At 42.3% G+C, this 19,528-nt stretch overlaps 1 protein-coding gene and 2 pseudogenes across 4 annotated transcripts in view; 2 read left to right on the top strand and 1 right to left on the bottom strand.

Annotated features, from left to right (window-relative positions):
* Positions 1–12,651, bottom strand: part of Filip1 (filamin A interacting protein 1) — a 191,258-nt gene extending 178,607 nt beyond the window's left edge. For 2 of the 4 annotated variants that reach the window (XM_031345190.1, XM_031345186.1), the window contains exon 1: positions 12,520–12,641. The gene's annotated coding sequence lies outside the window, so the exon portion shown is untranslated. Of the gene's footprint in view, positions 1–12,436 lie in introns of all 4 variants that reach the window. The other 2 variants (XM_031345188.1, XM_031345187.1) reach the window with 2 other exon arrangements.
* On the top strand, positions 8,404–8,982 carry LOC116073350 (annotated as a pseudogene).
* Positions 12,594–19,528, top strand: part of LOC116073659 — a 46,976-nt pseudogene continuing 40,041 nt past the window's right edge.

Genomic DNA, 19,528 nt, shown 5'->3' on the forward strand with positions numbered 1-19,528 from the left:
ACTTCTGTTGTCTGAGGTAATCTTACTGTATACTTCTGTTGTCTGAGGTAATCTTACTGTATACTTCTAGTCAGTCTCTACCTCCCAAGTACAGGAATTAATCAGCTTGCACTGAGAAGCCAGGTTTATTCCCCCAACTATTTGCTCACAGAAAAAAAAGGAAAACGTCGTCTTACAGTTTTTTGGTTTTTGTTTTTGTTTTCAACAAACTAAGCTTCCTTTGATAGCCACGCACAGAGTGTGGGTTTTTTGTACTTTTATCTCCAATGTCTTAATTCTCACCTTCCCTGTGCATTTCTGTGGTGGCTCCTACTGTGACATTTCTTTCTAAGCCGTGAGCTGTGTTTGGGATCTACGCAGAAGTTTTGCATAGTGTGGGAGGGCATATTTTCTCCTTTGGGGTTTACCTAAGGAAGTGGCGTAGTCGTTCTGCTGTGGTTGACCTTAAGAGGACGAGAAATTCTTTTTCCTTGTCTTACTAAGGGCTACAACATGACATCACTATATGAATATGTCACGTGGTTACAAAGAGCCTGGGGAAGAGGTGAGCATCTGACCCCACTAGTGGGCTGATATTTCCCCAGTATGATGGAGTTCTTCCTCCAGAGCTCTCTCCCCCCCACCTAGAACCTCTCTGCTTTGTATTCTTGGGGGTGACAGGTACCCCCAAGTCAGTGCCCTGAGCTTTAGGAAGCAGGAGGGGGGCCACAAGGGCAGTGAGCTACAGGTTCAGTCCAGGCAATTTTCATTACCTAAAATGTGTTACTTGTTATTAGCTTTGTTTTAACCTAAATATCTTTCTTTGCAAAACATATTTCACTGCTTAGGTTTTTCTACATAATTCTAAACTGTTGAGAACATTGCCAAATACGGAATATAAGGAAGGACAAATGTTTCTTTTTTTAAAAGTCACTGACTTAATTATCTGTCGCTTTGCTAAAGAAGAAAACTGTGTTACAGTTTCAGGGCCAATTTTTTCTTGTTTATCACCCCCCCACACACACACACACACACACATACCCTCTCACATCACACCACACCACCCCAACCTCCGCAAAAAAAGATACTATTTGATTCTTTGGTGTCTCTGAATGCTTGGGGACTCAGTCATCTGTAAAACACGTGCATCTGAGCATCCAGGACATGTGTTAGAAAATAAATCTATACATTAGAGAAGCAAGGAGGCTTTATCCGCACACCGACACTGTAAACCTGCAGATATTTTAAAACTGTAAATAAGTAGATGAGAATGAGAGAAGATTAAGGAGGGGCTGACAGTGAGTGGAGTCAGGAACATGGCTCAGCTCAGTGTCAGTCCAGACCCGCTGACAGGACTTGCCCAACACCAGACCAGTTTCCCCCAAAACAACGAAAATCCCACATTGTCTTTTCGTGTGATTCAATTAAAATCTGCCTTAGAAATGATGTCATAAATAGGTATGAACACTAACTTAACGCAAGGCTCTCAGATATAGTGCTTCTGAACTGAGAGAAACTTCACCACCCTGCAGCTACTTGGCAGTGTCCAGAGGCATTTTTCACTTTCACTTGGAAGGTTGGGCTGGCATCCAATGCCAGGACAGTCCCTAGAGAGGAATTATACCGCCCAAACTATCAGTAGAGTGTGGGCTGATGGACAAACTTTGTACTAGAAAACTAAAGTAGTAATAATAAGCAGACAAAATGACCAGCAAAAGCTTAGAGTCTGACAGCAATAACAAGACAGAGACATAAAAAACAGGGAAAACACAAAGGACCACAAGAAATACAAAGAGGAGGTTGCAGCTAGGACTCAAAGGTAGAAGTCTTACGTGGGATGGATGAAAACCCATGTTTGATCCCTAATACCACCACCAAGGAGGGGAAATGTTAAGCAATACAGAGATTTAAAAATTACTTTTAGGGGGCTGGAAAGATGACTTAGCAGTTAAGACCACTGACGGCTCTCCTGAGTTCAGTTCCCAGCAACCACATGGCGGCTCACAACCATCTGTAATGGGATCTGATGCCCTCTTCTGGTGTGCTTGAAGACAGCTACAGTGTACTCACATACATGAAATAAATAAATAAATCTTTTTTAAAAAAATAAAATATCCCATTTAATAGGGTTTGGGTTTTTTGTTTTGTTTTGTTTTGTTTTGTTTTGTTTGAGTAAACTTAGGTGTCAATGGGGAAGGGTGTTGGTTTCAATGGTGGATTTGGTTATTATTGTTCGTTTGTTTGCTTCTTTGAGACAAGGTCTCCCTACATAGTTCTGTCTGGCCTGGAACTTGCTATATAGGCCAGACTGGCCTGCCTCTGCATGCCCAGTGCCAGGATTAAAGGCATGTGCCACCCATACCAGACACAGTTGGTTGGCTTTTTGAGATGGAGTTTTGTTGGTTAGCCCCATTTCTGGAACTCACTATGTAGTCCAGGTTTGCCTCAAATTTGCTTGATCCTCCTGCTTCTGCCCCAAGCTTGTGCATCACAACAGCCAAACAAGCTACTGATATATGTAGTTCTTTTTAATATAAATAAACTAAATAAGTGCAGAAACATTTGCTCTGCTCTACAACAGCACTAGATTCTGTGAGTAACAAAGGCCAGCAAATGAAGCCATGGTTCTATTCTAGCAGTACACATTCCCACACACACACATGCACTGACTCACTCATATCCCCCAACATGTTCACACACACATACAAGCACTCACACACATGCATACTTACACACACCTACACACATGTGCACACACATGTGCACATATACATACTCACAGACACATACATGCACTGACTCACACTCATACCCTCACACACATGTGTGCATACTCTTACACACTCACATTCACTCACACACATGCACACAAGCACTCATTCACACACATGCATACTTACACACACATGTGCACACTCGTTCACACACACATGCACACACACATGCATAGACATTCACACATGTGCACATACACACACATGTGCACACACATTCATACATACACATACACACACACAAGATTAGAATCTCAAGCTAAAGTCTCTGGATAGCATTGGGATCTTTGAACTAAAGGAAGAATTACAATGATGAAGACAAGAGACTAAGAAGGATGCCTGCCCGTCTTGCTCTAGTTTTTTATTGGGTGGGAAACATGGCCAGGTTTCAGCAAGTTTGGTGAGCACATAAGCACCACTATGCCCCCAATACAAGACACTTGTAGGGACTTCCTCATTGGTAAGTGGTCAGAACACCTAGTAGAAGACAAAGAAATGTTGGCTCTCATTTTGGTTTGTTTGTTTGTTTGTTTGTTTGTTTTTAAATTTATTTTTGAGAATCTCATACATGTAGAAAGTGAAACCTGATCTGTCTACGCCCATCTCCCTATCCAGTTTCCTCACATTATCCCACCTCTTCCCCTCTACAGTGCTGGATTTTTTGTCATCTGTCTGTCTATCTGTTTGTTTTTGAGATGTTTTTTTCAGATGTTTTTGTCACTATCTGGTTGACTTGATCTCCTGCCATTACTACATTGAGACAGATTTTCATCGGTCTTTCAGATGTTCAGAACCATGTAAGAGTCGTGTCTCTTCATGGATGATCCTGCAGCATGTCACACGACAGGGCTCCCAGCCTCCATCCTTCGGCATTTCCCTGGTGTCTCTGGTCTTTCTGCCCTGAGATTACATTTCCCAGATAACAGCTGATATTAAATATAACCATCACTGTCTTGGTTCTGCACTTGCTCACTAGGGTACCTGAGCACTAGTTAACGACATCTGCAAAAGGTGTACTTTAATTTCTGTCCTTCCACAGAGATGGAAAAGAATACTGTGCAAATTGCACAGGAATTCCAGTAGAGGCAATAATCTGCCAATGGGCTGCATAGTGGGAGCACAGAACCTTCAGGAAATATAAAGATGGTGATAGAGGCCCAGGTGATAGAGAGGTTCGGAAAGCTTGAGCCCAGTAGTGCAGAACAGCCTTAGACCTTGATCTGACCCACAGCCCTCTGTGTTGTGTAAAGTTTCTCTATTTTGGGTGAATTTCAACAACTCCCCCCAAACAACATTAAGTTAGTTTACAGAAGGAAAGTGGCTTGTTTGTCTACATGCTTGCCCTCCCCAGCCTCATAGCTGACTCAGACATAGTCTGACTCATCAGTCACATGGCCTGAAATGTGCCCCCTTGCTGACCTCTACAGAAAGGGCCTCACACATACATTGTACCACATACCTGAACTCCATTCTGAGCCCACACTATGCTGCTCTTTGTGGTCTGTGGTGATATTAACTCTTCAAATAAATACCTTATCCCAAGTGACAATTCACTTCCGTTTCTCCCTTGACAAATTCAAAACCTTTCACATAATAAGTTTATTATTACACAGCAGAGTAACAGGGCGAACCAGAACAGTGTCCAGTGGGAACAGAGAACAGGGCCACTGATCTCAACTATCAACTGCTAGCTTGACAGTTCCCCTCCAGAAATGCTGAGAATGCCTGGGACCTTTTTAAGATGCAGGGATAAAGAGAGATCCAACACAGAAAGTTAATCCTTGAGAATACCTCCTGGTCACACTGCATGGTCAAGTTCACTTTGTTATGGATGAAGCCTGGATTGTTCGGGGGGGGTCACTCAATCTTTCTCATACAAAATCAATGTAGCTTTCTACACAGCTATTTAGTACAGCTCTTGCTGCTAAGGCCAATGCCCACACAGGAAATTTTCTAGAAGCCAGAGGAAATGCAGTGCCCCCTTTTCCCTATGGGCGAGCTACAGCTCTGAGCAAGTTCCCCAGATTTTCCCTTTGACAAAGAAAAGCCACGTCAAAAGAGGTGGAAAAAAAGCTTCTGCTCCCCCAGGCCAGGCGTTCAACCTTGCTGCCTTGTTAAAGAGACTCATGGTCTTCCTTCCCATTCTTGGACCTATATAACCTTCAAGACTCACTGCAAAAGTCTGTTGGGGAATATGGTTCCCATGCCTGTGATCCCAGCACTTGAGGAAGGAGGACTGCAGAAAGCTGACAAGGAGCAGCCTACAAGGAGTGTATGGATGAGAAGCAATTTAAAGGAGAGGGATGGAAATAAATAGCATGTTTCATATATTTGCAAAATAAAATCTCTGCTAACATCTCAGGAGCTATCCATCCTCACTCATGTTCTGTCAACAGTAAAATAATACACAAAACTAATATTTTTGACAGAGTCTTCTTTGTTATTTGTTTGTTTGGTTTCAGATGGTATCTTGCTCTGAGGCCAAGGCAAGCTTAGAACTTCTGCTTTGGCATAACCTCAAACTCCCAGCAAGTGCCGAGGTTACAGGTACTTGCCACCAGGCCCAGCTTCTATGTGGTGTCTTTTAAAAACAGGTTTATTTTTCATGATATTTAAGTATGTGTGTCTGTGTGGGGGTATATGCACAGAGTGCAGGTGCCTCCGGATGCCCAAGGCTGCAAATCCTCCTGGAGCTGGAGCTATAGGTGGTTCTGAACTTCCAACATGAGTGCTGGCGACCAAACCTGGGTTCTCTGCAAATGCAGTAAGTGCTCTCAACCGCTGAGCCAGGTCCTCTGCCCTTTTGTGACATCATAAACTTGTTTCCATTAGGATGAAGTGGCTAGAGATGTTTTATAGAACTAGCTGTACTCCTATGCAATTTCCTTTTGTTAAGTCCCATTGAATGTGTAATAGCAGCTGCATTTCTGGGAATATGCAATTGTGTAACACAAACTCCCAGGAAGTTATCTAGGAAACTCTAGGACTCATGTTTAAAGAGAATAGCTTAATGAGTAAATAGGAATGTTTGTAGCATGTTGAACTTAGCCTTTTATTTCTTTCTGAATAACATGGGTATGTGCGTGGGAGTGGGCGATGAGATCTGCCCTACCTCCATCCCCGACGTGATCCTGCTTGTAGATATTTGCTAGTCTTTGAAAGGCAGTTGTCCTCCAATTGTTCATTATGAACATGTCAGAGAAGCCTCTGACATTTGCCTTCAGTTCATTAATCATAAAAGCAAAATAAAACCTTTCCAGGGAAACTCCACCTGGCTTTTTCTTGGTATCTGCACAGCCTGAACTCTCTGCATTTGTATGTTTATTCGCAAACTCTCTGCATTTGTACACTTGTTCGCTACTATTTGGAAACTGCGCATTGCTATATAGAAGTTCTGGTTAGACTTATTCAAAAGCAGTCAAAGTAACAATATGCACTTTGTTGCTACTGTCTAGCACCATTCAATATAATAAATCCAATGGCAAGCCCATTAAAATGCTTCAGGAACTTGACAATCCCTGCTGGCTATTGGCAAAGCATTTCATACCATTCTAAGACATTAAGACTCACAGTTCAGTCTGAGGAACTCTAAAGAGCAATCAAAGCCCTAAATGTAAATATGATCTATAATAGTTTTTGGCCTCTCAGTAGTTAAAAAGGAAATCACAGAAGCATACAGCATTGAGAACAAGGCTTTAGAGCTAAAGAAGGTGACCTTCAGTTTCTGAAGTCTACCAATTCTGACTGTCTTGCGAAGGGCAGCTGTTTCTTTGGCTTACTTTCTAAGAACATGTAGGCCATATGTAGAGAATCAGAAGTTCAAAGTCGGCCGGGCGGTGGTGGCGTAGGCCTTTAATCCCAGCACTTGGGAGGCAGAGGCAGGCGGATCTTTGAGTTCGAGGCTAGCCTGGTCTACAGAGTGAGTTCTAGGACAGCCAGGGATACACAGAGAAACCCTGTCTCAAAAAACCAAAAAAAAAAAAAAAAAAGTTCAAAGTCATCCTTGCCTAGATAAAGAGTTTGATAAAGGCCAGACTGAGTTACATGAGACCTTGCCTTTAAAGAAAAAAGCCACAGAAATAAAAGTATCTATCATACAGACCTTGAGTACCAACACGAACAAGGCTTGTTCTTAGGAATCAGAAGAATTAAGTTGTGTCCCACTTTTGCAAATATCATCTAGTGGAGGTAACATACATATAAGCAGGATTTATACAAATTATAATTAGAGCAAAATAAAATAATATAATGATAAGAATCAGAAGCACTTGTATTCAATGCAAGAGCTTTTAAAGAAGAGAATGCTTCTCTGAAGGGTCTAGATAAATCAGTGATGCAGACAGAATATATGAGATACATTAAATGGAAACTAGCCAGTTCTCAATTATACATGATTATAATGACAGGAAGTATATAGTGATTAATATTCATCTAGAAGATATTCCAATATATATTATACATTAAAATTTCAAACATTCTAAACTTTTATACATCATGTATCAACCTAAGACAAAGGACCTAAAATAAAATCTTGTAAGTCACTTGACTAAAAATCATATGGGTGTTCACAAGGCGGTATCACATACAAGCTGCTGTCTAAACAGGAGGGTCTGGCCTCCATCACAACAGCCATGAACCACTCATTCCTCTATGTCTGTAGCCTGCAGGTTTACCACTGGTAGCCCATAACTGATAAAAATCACAATCCTGAAGTAAAAGTCTACAAAAAAAATAGAACCAATTACATAAAGAAACAGAATAGATAGATAGATAGATAGATAGATAGATAGATAGATAGATAAAGAGATAGATGGATGATAGATAGTAGATTCATAGATGAGAGAATGGAATGAAGACATTACTATGAAAATTGGTTCACATGGTTATAGAAGCAGAATCCTCTCCCATTTGCTGGCTGAGGTAGAGAACTGGAAAAGGTAGGGGTGTAATTCAGTCCCCAGTTCTAAGAGCTAAAGAGTGGGAAAGAAATACTGTAAGCCTGGCCCAGGTCCAAATCCTGAGAGCTAGGAGCATCTTCTGGAAGGAGAAGATGGAGGCTCTGGCTGGGGAGGGCCTTCCCCTGAGTTTTGTCTCTACAGGGGCCTCATTGTGTTAGATGGTGCCCACCCATGCTGGCTCAGGAAGGCCTCCTTTACACATCTTACTGACTCAAATGCTAATCTCTTCCAGAACAGCCTCACAAAGACAATGAAAAATAATGTTTTCCAGATATCCGAACATCCTTTAGCCTTGTAGTTCACATGACTCGTTATCTCCTGGGAAACATAAGACCCCATCAATCTTATAGTGTTATATTGAAGGCCCACACTCTTTTTTTTTTTTTTTTTTTTTTTTTTTTTTTTTTTTGCTGTTGTATTTTCTTTTTTTTTATTGCATTATGATGAGAAAAGTTACATGACTTCAATTTATCTGAATTTGTTAACATTTAAAAACATATTTTAAGTAAATAGAATTGAATCACGTTCTTGTTTCCCTTTTGTACCCCCACTCCTCCCAAAGACCCCCCCTTCAATACCTACAATATCTTTTTTGTCATATTCCTTAAAATTTGTAATATTATAACAGTAAAAATAAGTATTATAAAAGTTGTTTGAGAAGGACGTTCCCTCTTTGCCCATCTACTGCGAGAATGAGGACCATTCTCAGCAATCAGACTGTCGACATTCCAGAAAATGTCAACATCCCTCTGAAGGGGCGCACCGTCATTGTGAAGGCCCCAGGGGAACTCTGCGGAGGGACTTCAATCCCATCAATGTAGAGCTGAGTCTCCTTGGAAAGAAAAAGAAAAGGCTCCGGGTTGACAAATGGTGGGGTAACAGAAAGGAACTGGCCACTGTCAGAGCCATCTGCAGTCATGTTCAGAACATGATCAAGGGTGTCACACTGGGCTTCCGTTACAAGACAAGGTCTATGTATGCTCACTTCCCCATCAACGTTGTTATTCAGGAAAATGGGTCTTTGGTTGAAATCCGAAATTTCTTGGGTGAGAAATATATCTGCAGGGTTCGGATGAGGACAGGTGTTGCTTGTTCTGCCTCTCAAGCCCAGAAGGATGAATTAATCCTTGAAGGAAATGATATTGAACTTGTTTCAAATTCAGCTGCTCTGATTCAGCAAGCCATGAACAGTTAAAAACAAGGATATCAGAAAGTTTTTGGATGGCGTCTGTGTGTCTGAGAAGGGAATTGTGCAGCAGGCTGACGAGTGAGAAGGCCCACACTCTTAAAGATCTTTATTCACCATCTAGTTTACTTATATGGGGTGGGCAAGCAGTATTTGACTAAAGTATATGTTTAGGTAATATATTATGGGTTATATCTCTAAAAAATAGACTATATGCATATATTGAAGACCTTCAAACATTGAAGTTTTTGTTCTTGTGTTTTGAGGAAAGATCTCATGATATAAGCAAGGTGGTCCTGGGACTCATGAAGCTGGCTTCGTCACCCTTCCTGGCAGCTCAGGTACTGTCTTAATGAGATTACTGTGTGTGGTAGCATGGGACACCCTACAGTGGCTTTTGGTCACTCATGGTGCACTTTTTTTTTTTCAATGAAACAACAGGAGTTATTCAGTAGAGGAAGGGGGAAATTAGGCAAGCCTCAATCTGAATACTTACTATAACAATCCAAAACGTTAAAACATACAAGTACACAAAAATGTGTGGAGTAGTTGCATCTCTTGGCAAGATGTGGTTGGGTGAGAACAAAAAAAGGAGTAGAAGCCTAGAGTGTCCACAAGTACATAAGTAGCTATGGGTCTTGATTTTAGTGGGAAGACACCGGGCAAGATAACAGGTTCATCCTGTCCCTCTTCCTGGGGTAAGAGTTATAAGAACCTGAACCGTGCATGAAGTAGATGCTGCAGTACAGCAGTGTGGTTCAGAGTGATGGTTGTCCACCAACGCCTAGTTCAGTTTTGTTAGGCTAGTTACCTAGCTAACTAATACTTCCCAAATGCACTGCAATTGCACACAGCTTTGTGACTAAGGTCTGCCCTTCTGAAGAGAAGTCTTACGTGCCACTCAGGAGATCATAACAACACATTCTTCTCTGTTCTCTTCTCCTTCCCACTGACTGAATCTTCCATGTGGGACATTGTATCTGTACCAGTAATACACAAGCATTGTCCTGGTAGAAGCAGCAAGGTAGACAGATCCCAGGTCCCTGAATCTCCACGTGGATCATGGATCATGGATGCTGATCCAGATCATTGTATATAGTTTTTTTTTTTTTAAGATTTATTATATGTAAGTACACTGTAGCTGTTTTCAGACACTCCAGAAGAGGGCATCAGATCTCATTACGGATGGTTGTGAGCCACCATGTGGTTGCTGGGATTTGAACTCAGGACCTTTGGAAAAGCAATCCGCGAGAGCAGGGCCAGCAAAGGTCCTGAATTCAATTCCCAGCAGGCACACACATGATAGCTCACGGCCATCTATACAGCTATAAATACAGTTACACATAAAATAAATAAAATAAATCTTTTTAAGAAAAGTATACATTCTACACTGTACTCACATAAATAAAGTATACATTCAAAAGTACAAGAATAAAAACATAATTTTCTTAGAAAACTGTTACATTCTCATGTTCACAAATTATCCATGTTCTGTGAGATTGCTGGCTTCTTTGTTGTTTTTTGTTTTTTGTTTGGTTGGTTTTGATTGGGGTTGGGGGGATTGGTTTTTTTTTTTTTTTTTTTTTTTTTTTTTTTTTTTTTTTTTTTTTTTTTTTTTTTTGAGGCAAGGTTTCAATGTGTTGCCCTGTGTGGTCTGGAATTCTTTCTGCTATCCTGTGATTAAGTGCTGGGATTAAGGTGTGCTATGCCATGCCCAGCTACAATGGTTACTTTTTCATTGCAGTATTCTTTACAATTATTGCCATTCTTCTATCAAGAAGAGGTTTTTCTTTCCTTCCCTCTCCCTTTCTTTTGCTTTCCTTCATTCTTGAAAAACAGGATCAATTCATACTCTCCTCACATTCCCAGCTCATTGGCCTCAGGCTTTCAAGTACCGCGATCACAGGTGGGCATCAGAGGTGGGCATCAGAGGCGGGCATCAGAGGTGGGCATCAGAGGTGGGCATCAGAGGTGGGCATGTGCCGCCTCACCTTGCATTTCTTTAGAGTACCACTGTGGACTGCGTTTGTGTCTGATGTGCTATGGCTCTCTAGTATTTGTAGGTTTTGTCCACTCCTCCCACAACCACCACCATTTTTTTAGAGATAGGGTCTTGATACGTAGCACTGGATGATCTAAAACTCAATATGAATACCAGGCTGGCTTCCGACTTGTGACCCTCCTGCCTGTGCCTCCAGAGACTAGAATTATAGGCATGAATCACCAGCCTGCTCTTCCGTACACTGGAAGAAGCTTGTTGTAAATTAGCCAGCCTCTGTGAAGAAGCAGCAGCCCTCCAGGGACACCCAGGGGAGGCGCAGCAGCAGCACAGCAGCCCTGTCCTCCGTTGATCTCTGCCTAGGGGAGTTCTGACCACTACCGACAGCAGGTCTTAGGCACAGCTTACTGTTGTGTTTTCAAGTATCTAGTCTACCATTGCATAACCCCTTCCCCCACCTCATTTTCTACATGAAAGAGGGGAAAAAGCATGACAGACAACTGATGAAATCTTATTTTCATTTAGATGAATTTTAATGATGGATTTTTTTCTATATTAGATTTCATCCACATATGAAGTTAAAATTAAGTATTTTTTCAACAAAATAGATTTTTACACCAATGCACACTAGTGCTCTAACCTGAATACATTTGTCCATCAGTGGCTGGTGTTTGAGAGCCACCTGGTGGCTCCTTTGCTCTCTGCAGCATAGGATTTTATCAGCTATGACAAGGGCCTGACATGGCAAATACTGGATAGATCACCTGCTTAGAGGATGTAGAATACCAAATTACACAGCATGACTACATACGTAACACATGCTTTGAAATACACAGATGGTTCCCTTATGTTATGCTCAACTACTCTCTAATAATAATAAAAAAAATGAAAGTAAAGAGTTTAAGAAAAAAAAAAATCCAGGAGCTGGTGAGATGGCTTAGTTATTAAGAGCACTCACTGGCTGTTCTTCCAGAGGACCTGGGTTCAATTCCCACAACCACATGGCAGCCTCAACCAGACATGCACACAAAACATCAATGCACATAAAAAATAAATAAAACGTTTAAAAATAATAACATAATTTTTTTTTTTTAGAAAATCCAAAATGTTGCTATAGCTCTGATGGTAGAATACTCGCCTATCATGCAAGAAGCTCTAGGTTTCAATACCCAGTAATGTCTAAAATGGGTCATGGTGGCACATGTCAGTAATTCCAGCATTCAAGATTGTAAGGATTGTAAATTCAAGGTCATGTTGGCTATCTAATGAGTTTGAAGCTGCCCTAGGCGATTCGAGACCTGTCTCAAAAAAGAAAAATCCAATAGTGCTTTACTAATTTTTAAAAGTTAAGACAGAAGCAAATTTCATCATGGCACTTTCATAGGAATTCTCAGTGTTGCCCGTCCCACTGTCCTTCCCCACCCCCACCCCACCCCTCCCCGCTTTCTTTTACTAATCTTTCTCCTCTACCCACAGCCTCCTTTCTGCTTTCAGGCCACATGCATTCCATTACTCTTCTCCTTTACCCCCTCCAACCTTCCTTAAGATCTCATCTTCCAGTCGGAGGCAGGCGGGGTTGGCAGGCAAGGGCATGGCGGGCACCGGACTGCGGCGGCAGCTCACCTCTGGCTGCTGTGCAAAGGCCTCACTGTGGCCCACCGGTCCAGAGGCCACTGCTCCAGCGGGGACCAGTGGACATGTCTAGGCTGGTACATGACCTTCTGCCCCGAAGTCTGCAGCCTCCTTAACCCAGCAGCTATCTATGCCAACAATGACATCAGCCGGAGTAACTTTGAAGTCTGTGGCTTTGACTATGACTGCACACTGGTGGAGTATGCGGATGCGCTTCACCCTGAGATCACCAGTGTCTCCCGGAACATCCTGATAGAGCACTACACAACCCTGTGAGGACCCAGAAGAATTATAATGACTCCAGCTTTGCCATCTGTGGCCTCCACTATGAGATTCAGAAGAGTTCTCTGAGGATAATTGATGCTTTTCATTATGTACAACTAGGAACAGCCAATAGGGGCCGCCAGCCTGTGCTGGATGATGAAGGGGCAGATCTTATACGGTGGCACCCAGCATATGCCACTATAACAGTTGAGCGGCTTTGCGGGAAGGGCCTGTCCGTTAGGCAATTCACGAACATCTTCTCACTACCAGGGATGCCATTTGCTGTCCTGGATGGTAGACTACTTTCTGGGCCACGGCCTAGAGTTTGACCAAGTATACCTCTACAAAGATGTGAGAGACGGCATGGTCTCCTGTACCAGTGGATTGAGCAAGACACGACAAAGTGCATCCTGAGAAGGGATGAAACATTTTCAGTGCTGAGCTGCATGGTAGCCGTGTAAAACAGCTGTTCCTCATCACGAAAAGTCCCTTCAGCTTTGTGGACAAAGGCATGCGGCCATGCTAGGTCCTGATTGGCTCCAACTCTTTCATATAGTCATGATCCAGGCAGACAAGCCCAGCTTTTTTACTGACTGGCAGAATCTTTTTGGAAACCTTTTAAGAGAAGGGTTCACTCCCCTGGGACCATGTCACTTGCCTGGAAAAGAGCAATATTTATCGGCAGGGAAACCTTTTTGACTTTCTTCATCTGACAGACAGCAAGTGCTGCGAGTGTTCTAATTTGGTGACCACCTCTACGATGACGTGGCAGATCTCACGCTGCTGCGTGGCAGGCACCCAGGAGCCCTCATCTCTGAGCTAGAGCATGAGATCCGTATCAACATACAACAGTAGGTGAACTTGTTGGCCTGGCTACAGGTGCTCACTGGACAGCTAGAGCGGGTGCAAACTTGCCAGGATGCAGAGTTGAGGCAGGTTCTGGCCATCTGGATGAAGGAGCGGCAAGAATTGAGATGCATCACCCTATTCAACGCTCTATTCATGCTCGGTTTGTGAGCATCTCCCACACCTTCCCTAACCCACTTCTCCAGGAGCCTCCTATGCTTCTCTGACCTGCACATGGCCTCCCTCGGCTGTTTGCTCACTACCATGTGTTCACTTTTTACCCATGCCACATACCCCTGCAGACTAAGGCGCCCCTCTGGATAGACCAGCTCTGCACTGGCTACGTGAAGACACCCATTCTTGATGAAAAATGGACTACATCCACTGTCCTAGACAGACCGTTCCTTTTAGCCCCAGTCACCTTGACAAGCATCAAAAATAGTCTCAAAAAAAAAAAAAAAAAAACTTGCTGGGCAGTAGTGGTGCATGCCTTTAATCCCAGCACTTGGGAGGCAGAGACAGGCAGATTTCTGAGTTCAAGGCCAGCCTGGTTTACAGAGTGAGTTCCAGGACAGCCAGGGCTACTCAGAGAAACCCTGTCTTGAAAAACACAAACAAACAAACAAACAATCTCATTTTCCTCTCCTATGGTCTACTCCAATTTTCAGATCTGTCTGTCTGTCTGTCTCTGTGTGTATGTGTGTGTGTGTGTGTAACATGAGAATCATAGAGTGTGTATGGAGAGGTCAGAGGACAACTTTGTAGAGTCAGTTCTCTCCTTCCACTTTTACAAAGACTCTGGATTTACCTCAGGTCTCTAGCCTTGTGCTGCAAGCCATTTCTCCAGCCCAGATCTTCTTAATTCTACATGTCTCATTTGTCAGTTCTGGAGGGAGTATTTGTGCTATTGAAGTCCTCTTCAGAAAGCCGTTACCTATGCCCATATCTTGAAGTATTTTTCCTATTTTCTTCTAGCATTTTCATTTTTTTTAACTCCTTTAAGGTTTTTGATCCATTTCAAAATGATTTTTGTGTGGAATGAGAGATGGTGTCTAGTGTCATTCTTCTAAGGTAGATGTCCAGCTTCTCCAGAACCATTTGTAGAAGAGACTCTTAGTCCAACACATGGCTTTGCATAATCTTTAGGTAGCTGTTATCGTGTGAGTTTACTTCTGAGTTCTCTCTTCCACTGGTCTACAGGGTTTTGGGGTTTTTTTTATTTTATTTCATTTTGTTTTTTATTTTTATGTATTTTTTGTGTGCTAGCACTATCAAACAGTCCGCCGTAGCAGGATTTTCCCTGTCCAGTTAATTTAAATATTAATACAAGAAGCCTGTGATTGGACAGGGAAGGAGGAGGCGGGGCTAAGAGTTGCAGAGACAGGGATGGACACAGGAGAAGAGGAAGAGGAAGACGGAGGCTGAACAGGACAATTCAGATTCCGCATGGCTTTAAACAGCCACAGGTAGCTATGATGTCATATAGGGATAGAATAACTGGGATAACTTGTCTAATCTTGTTGGGCAGCTTATATCGTTATCGATAGGCTCTGAAATTATTGTGTGGGCATTTTGTGAATTGAGAATTTATTGATATATAAATCTGACTGGTTAATTATAAGCTTCCAAAGTTTCGATTTCCTGGGTTACTAGAGTTTGGAACCGCCGACCACTGGGGTTTTATGACTAAGAAGATACGGGCGGCTATGAGACAAGTGAGCCGGAGCTGGGAAGACCACAGTCTGTGGCTGCTGAAGCTAGCCTAGAGGCAGAGGAGTCGGGACCGCTGCTGGGGCAGAGAATAGCTAGGTGAAGCATGGGAACTTGCCATTATTTTTTATTAATTCCACAAACAGTCTGCTCTTAGAAATAATTTGGTATCTTCTTTTCCCATTTCTTTCCTACCTGTGCCTTTTCTACATCTATTGAGATGGTCCTGTGATTTCTGCTGTTCGTGTGCTAGATTACACTTAATTTATTTGTACATGTTGAAACAAAACTGCATCCTTGGAATGAAACTAGCTTGGTCATCATCTGCTCAGTGTGTCCTTGAATTCAGTTTGCAAGAATCTTATTGATAATTTTTACATGTGCTCATTATGGGAAATCGTGTTGGTTTTTGTCATTATCCAGTTTTTGTATCAGGGTAACACTGGGATCACAGTAAGAGTTTGATAGTGTTCCTTGCCTTTGTGTTTTGTACAACAGTTCAAGAAGTATTGATGTGCTGGTGGCACATGCCTTTAATCCCATCACTTGGGAGGCAGAGGCAGGAGGATTTCTGAGTTAGGGGCCAGCCTGGTCTACAGAGTGAGTTCCAGGACAGCCAGGGCTACAACAGAGAAAGAAAAACAAAAACAGAACAAAAACAAACAAACAAAAACAAAAAACAAATAAAAGGAGAAGTATTGATGTGGGACTGGAGCGATGGCTTAAAGGTTAACAGCACTGTCTGCTTTTCCAGAGGTCCTGAGTTCAATTCCCATCAACCACATGGCGGCTTACAACCATCTATACTTGGATTTGATGCCCTTTACTGGCATGTAGATGTACACATAGATAGAACACTCATATACAAAAGAGAGAGACAGAGACAGAAACAGAGAGACAGTATTGATTGATGTTAGCTCTTAAAGGTTTAAGAGAATTCATTACTGAGTCCATTCTGTCCTGTGTAGGCAATTTCATTAGGCTCCTCTCAGGGACCTAGCAACTGCTTAGGTAATTAATTACTTGCCACAGACACATGTGCCAGAAGCCAGGTGTCTGTGGCAAGTAATTAATTACTATATTCTCATATCAATCAGTAAGAAAGTTAATCCAACCATGCAAAAATGAGTCCTTTTTCAATGTGGTTTTAGATTACTCAGCGATTTACAAAGCAGGTCCCGAATGAAGTACCACATCTGTTCCACAAACTCTGTGATCCCAGTGTTACCCTGATACCAAAACTGGATAAGCACCAACAACAGCACGAAGAAGCCCGTAGACCAATTTCCCACAATGAACATGTGAAAGTTCTTGATAATGTAAGGGTCAATGATTCGCTGAAGAATGACACCCTGGACTCAAATAATATATAAACGCAAAGAGTGTTTATTCTGCAAAAGTCCATGCTGGGGTGTCCCATTATCAAGACGGACAAGCAAGTGAACTCCATGGCTCGATTTAAAGCACATTGGAATTCCAGGGTAGATGGGCTTTATCTTACTCTCTCTAGGCATTCTGGAACCATTATCGAGGTGTGAAGGCTGGACACTGTTGTTGAGGAATTCCTGGGTAGGTGGCCTTGTCTTGCCCTGTCTCTTACCGACATTCCGGAGCTATTACTGGGGTGTGGAGACTGGAGCCTGGGGCTTTTCCTATTAGTAACTGACTTAGTCTCTTCAACTGCCAATTTGAAGTCTGTCGTGCAGTTGGTCTAGCCTTCTCAATAACACTGAGCAACAGGGCAACATGGGGTTCTGACTCTAAAAAACAAGAGCTAGCAAAGTCCAGATCTACTGATTTGTAAATTTCCTTCCACTGAGCACTGGGCTCTGTTCTTCTGTCATTTGGAAATCAGAAATGTACTGGGGGACGGGGGATAGGGCATAGCAACTGTTGTTTCCAAAAGTACACTGTTTCTATTGACCCATCATGTGAACAAAATTCCCTATTATTCTAAGAGCATGAGATGCTTTTCTGCCCCTCTGTCACCATGCACAGCTCAGATGTTCTTATCCAGTTCTTCGTCACTGCCAAAACTATTTTCATCATTGGTTCCCCTACCCCCAATACTGGGTATTGAACATAGAGACACACCCACATATTTTCTAGGCAAATAGTTTACCACTGATAAGTTCCCAGCCTTTTAAATCTTTTGTGTTGAGTCAAGGTCTAATGGAAACCACTACAGAAAACCACACTGTTCAAAGTGCATAGATCCATCGATTGTGAGTGCCCAGCCCCAACAGATATATATACAACAGAACTCCTAACTAAGGCTGTAGAAGAGGGCAGCAAAGACTGTAAGAGCCAGAGGACCAGGAAATCTGCTGTATCTCCTAGACATGCTACCTCAACAATATGGCTGCCAGAACAAGACCTAACAATGCCGATACCAGTAGGCATGCTAATGGAAGGAGAAATCTCAAAGACCTACAAGCAACTGATGACTGTGAAGAAAGGGAAGACTATCTCTTCTGTGGGATGAGCCCCCTGATTCAATACATGGTGGTCAGCCCAGAATCATACAAACACAAGAAATGCTAAATGGATTAGGTGGGATGTATTCATATATTTATGTGTATATTCATATGTAACAATAATAAAGAAAATGAGGCCATCCATTTGAGAGGGAATGAGAAAGTTGGGAAATTAAAACAAAGGAGAGATATTATATAATTAATTATATTTTAATTATAAATTAAAAAACTAATAATTTGCCGGGCATGGTGGCACACACCTTTAATCCCAGCACTTGGGAGGCAGAGGCAGGCCAATTTCTAAGTTCGAGGCTAGCCTAGTCTACAGAGTGAGTTCCAGGACAGCCAGGGCTATACAGAGAAACCCTGTCTCGAAAAACCAAAAAATAATAATAATAATTTTTGATCCTCCTATGTCAGCCTTCTTGTACAGGAATTATAGTCCTGTGCCTCTTACATGTCAAACTCAAGGCTAGTCTTGGACACATGAAATTCTGTTACCAGAAAAATAAATAAATGCTAATGTCTCCAAAAAAAGTTGCTTTGGAAGCATGAGAACCTGAATTCCATCTGAATCAACATTAAAAACAAAACAAATCAATAAGCAGCTGGACACAGTGAGGCACACTCATGATCAATAAGCAGCTGGACACAGTGATGCACACTCATGATCAATAAGCAGCTGGACACAGTGATGCACACTCATGATCCCAGCCCAGAGAGACAGAGGCAGGCGGGTCTCTGGGGCTCACTGTCCAGCTGGCCTAGCATAAATTAGTAAACTCTAAGGCAATTAGAAACTGTTTCAAAAGGTAAGGCACAGACTGGAGAAATGGGTTAGAAGTTAAGAGCATTTGCTGCTCTTGTAGACCAAGGTTCAGTTCCCAGCACCTATATAATGGCCCACAACTGTCCTTAACTCCAGTTTCGGGGAGCCTGCTGCCCTTATTGCTTCTGTAGATACCAGACACACATGCACTGCACTTACATACATGCAGACATAAATGCTCATACACATAAATTATAAATTAATTAACATTTAAAAATAAAGCAAATTAACTCCTGAGATTTTCTTCCTGCCTCCACAGGCATAGCAAGTGTCCTTATACATGCAGAGAGCACAGAAACTTAATTATTCTGCTCTTGATGCAGTATTTCCTAGAAATAAATCTTAAAGAAACCATACGAAATGTAAACATTATAGAATAGAAAATTTCAAACATTATAAAAATGGTTTGTGGGTGATCGTGGGTTTCCTTAGTAGAAGAGCACGTAGTTATTAAAATGTTTAAGAACACAAAGCTGAGCATAGTGGCCCACAACCATAATCTCCGCACTCAGGGTCGGAAACAACAAGACTGTCACAAGTTCAAGGCCAGCCTGGTCTATAAAGCAAGCTCCAGGCCAGGTAGATGAGGGAGCAAAAACCAAACACAAGTTATCAATACACCTGGATAAAACCTAAAAGAGGCCACGCATGCAAGAAGAGAAAGGCTGATTTGTGGTGATGCTGGGGTTCCTTTAAAATGTTTTAAGTTGACATTGTTGTTTAACGGGTAATGAGGCAGGGTTTCATGAAGCCAGGGCTGACTTCAGACTCATTATGGAGTCGAGGCTAGTCTTGACTCCTTATCCTCCAGCTCTGGCTCAGGAGCACTGGGACTGCCGGTGTGCTCCACTACGCCTAGCTCCAGGACTGCATT

This window comes from Mastomys coucha, unplaced genomic scaffold, assembly GCF_008632895.1.
Source record: "Mastomys coucha isolate ucsf_1 unplaced genomic scaffold, UCSF_Mcou_1 pScaffold23, whole genome shotgun sequence".
NCBI lineage: Eukaryota > Metazoa > Chordata > Mammalia > Rodentia > Muridae > Mastomys > Mastomys coucha.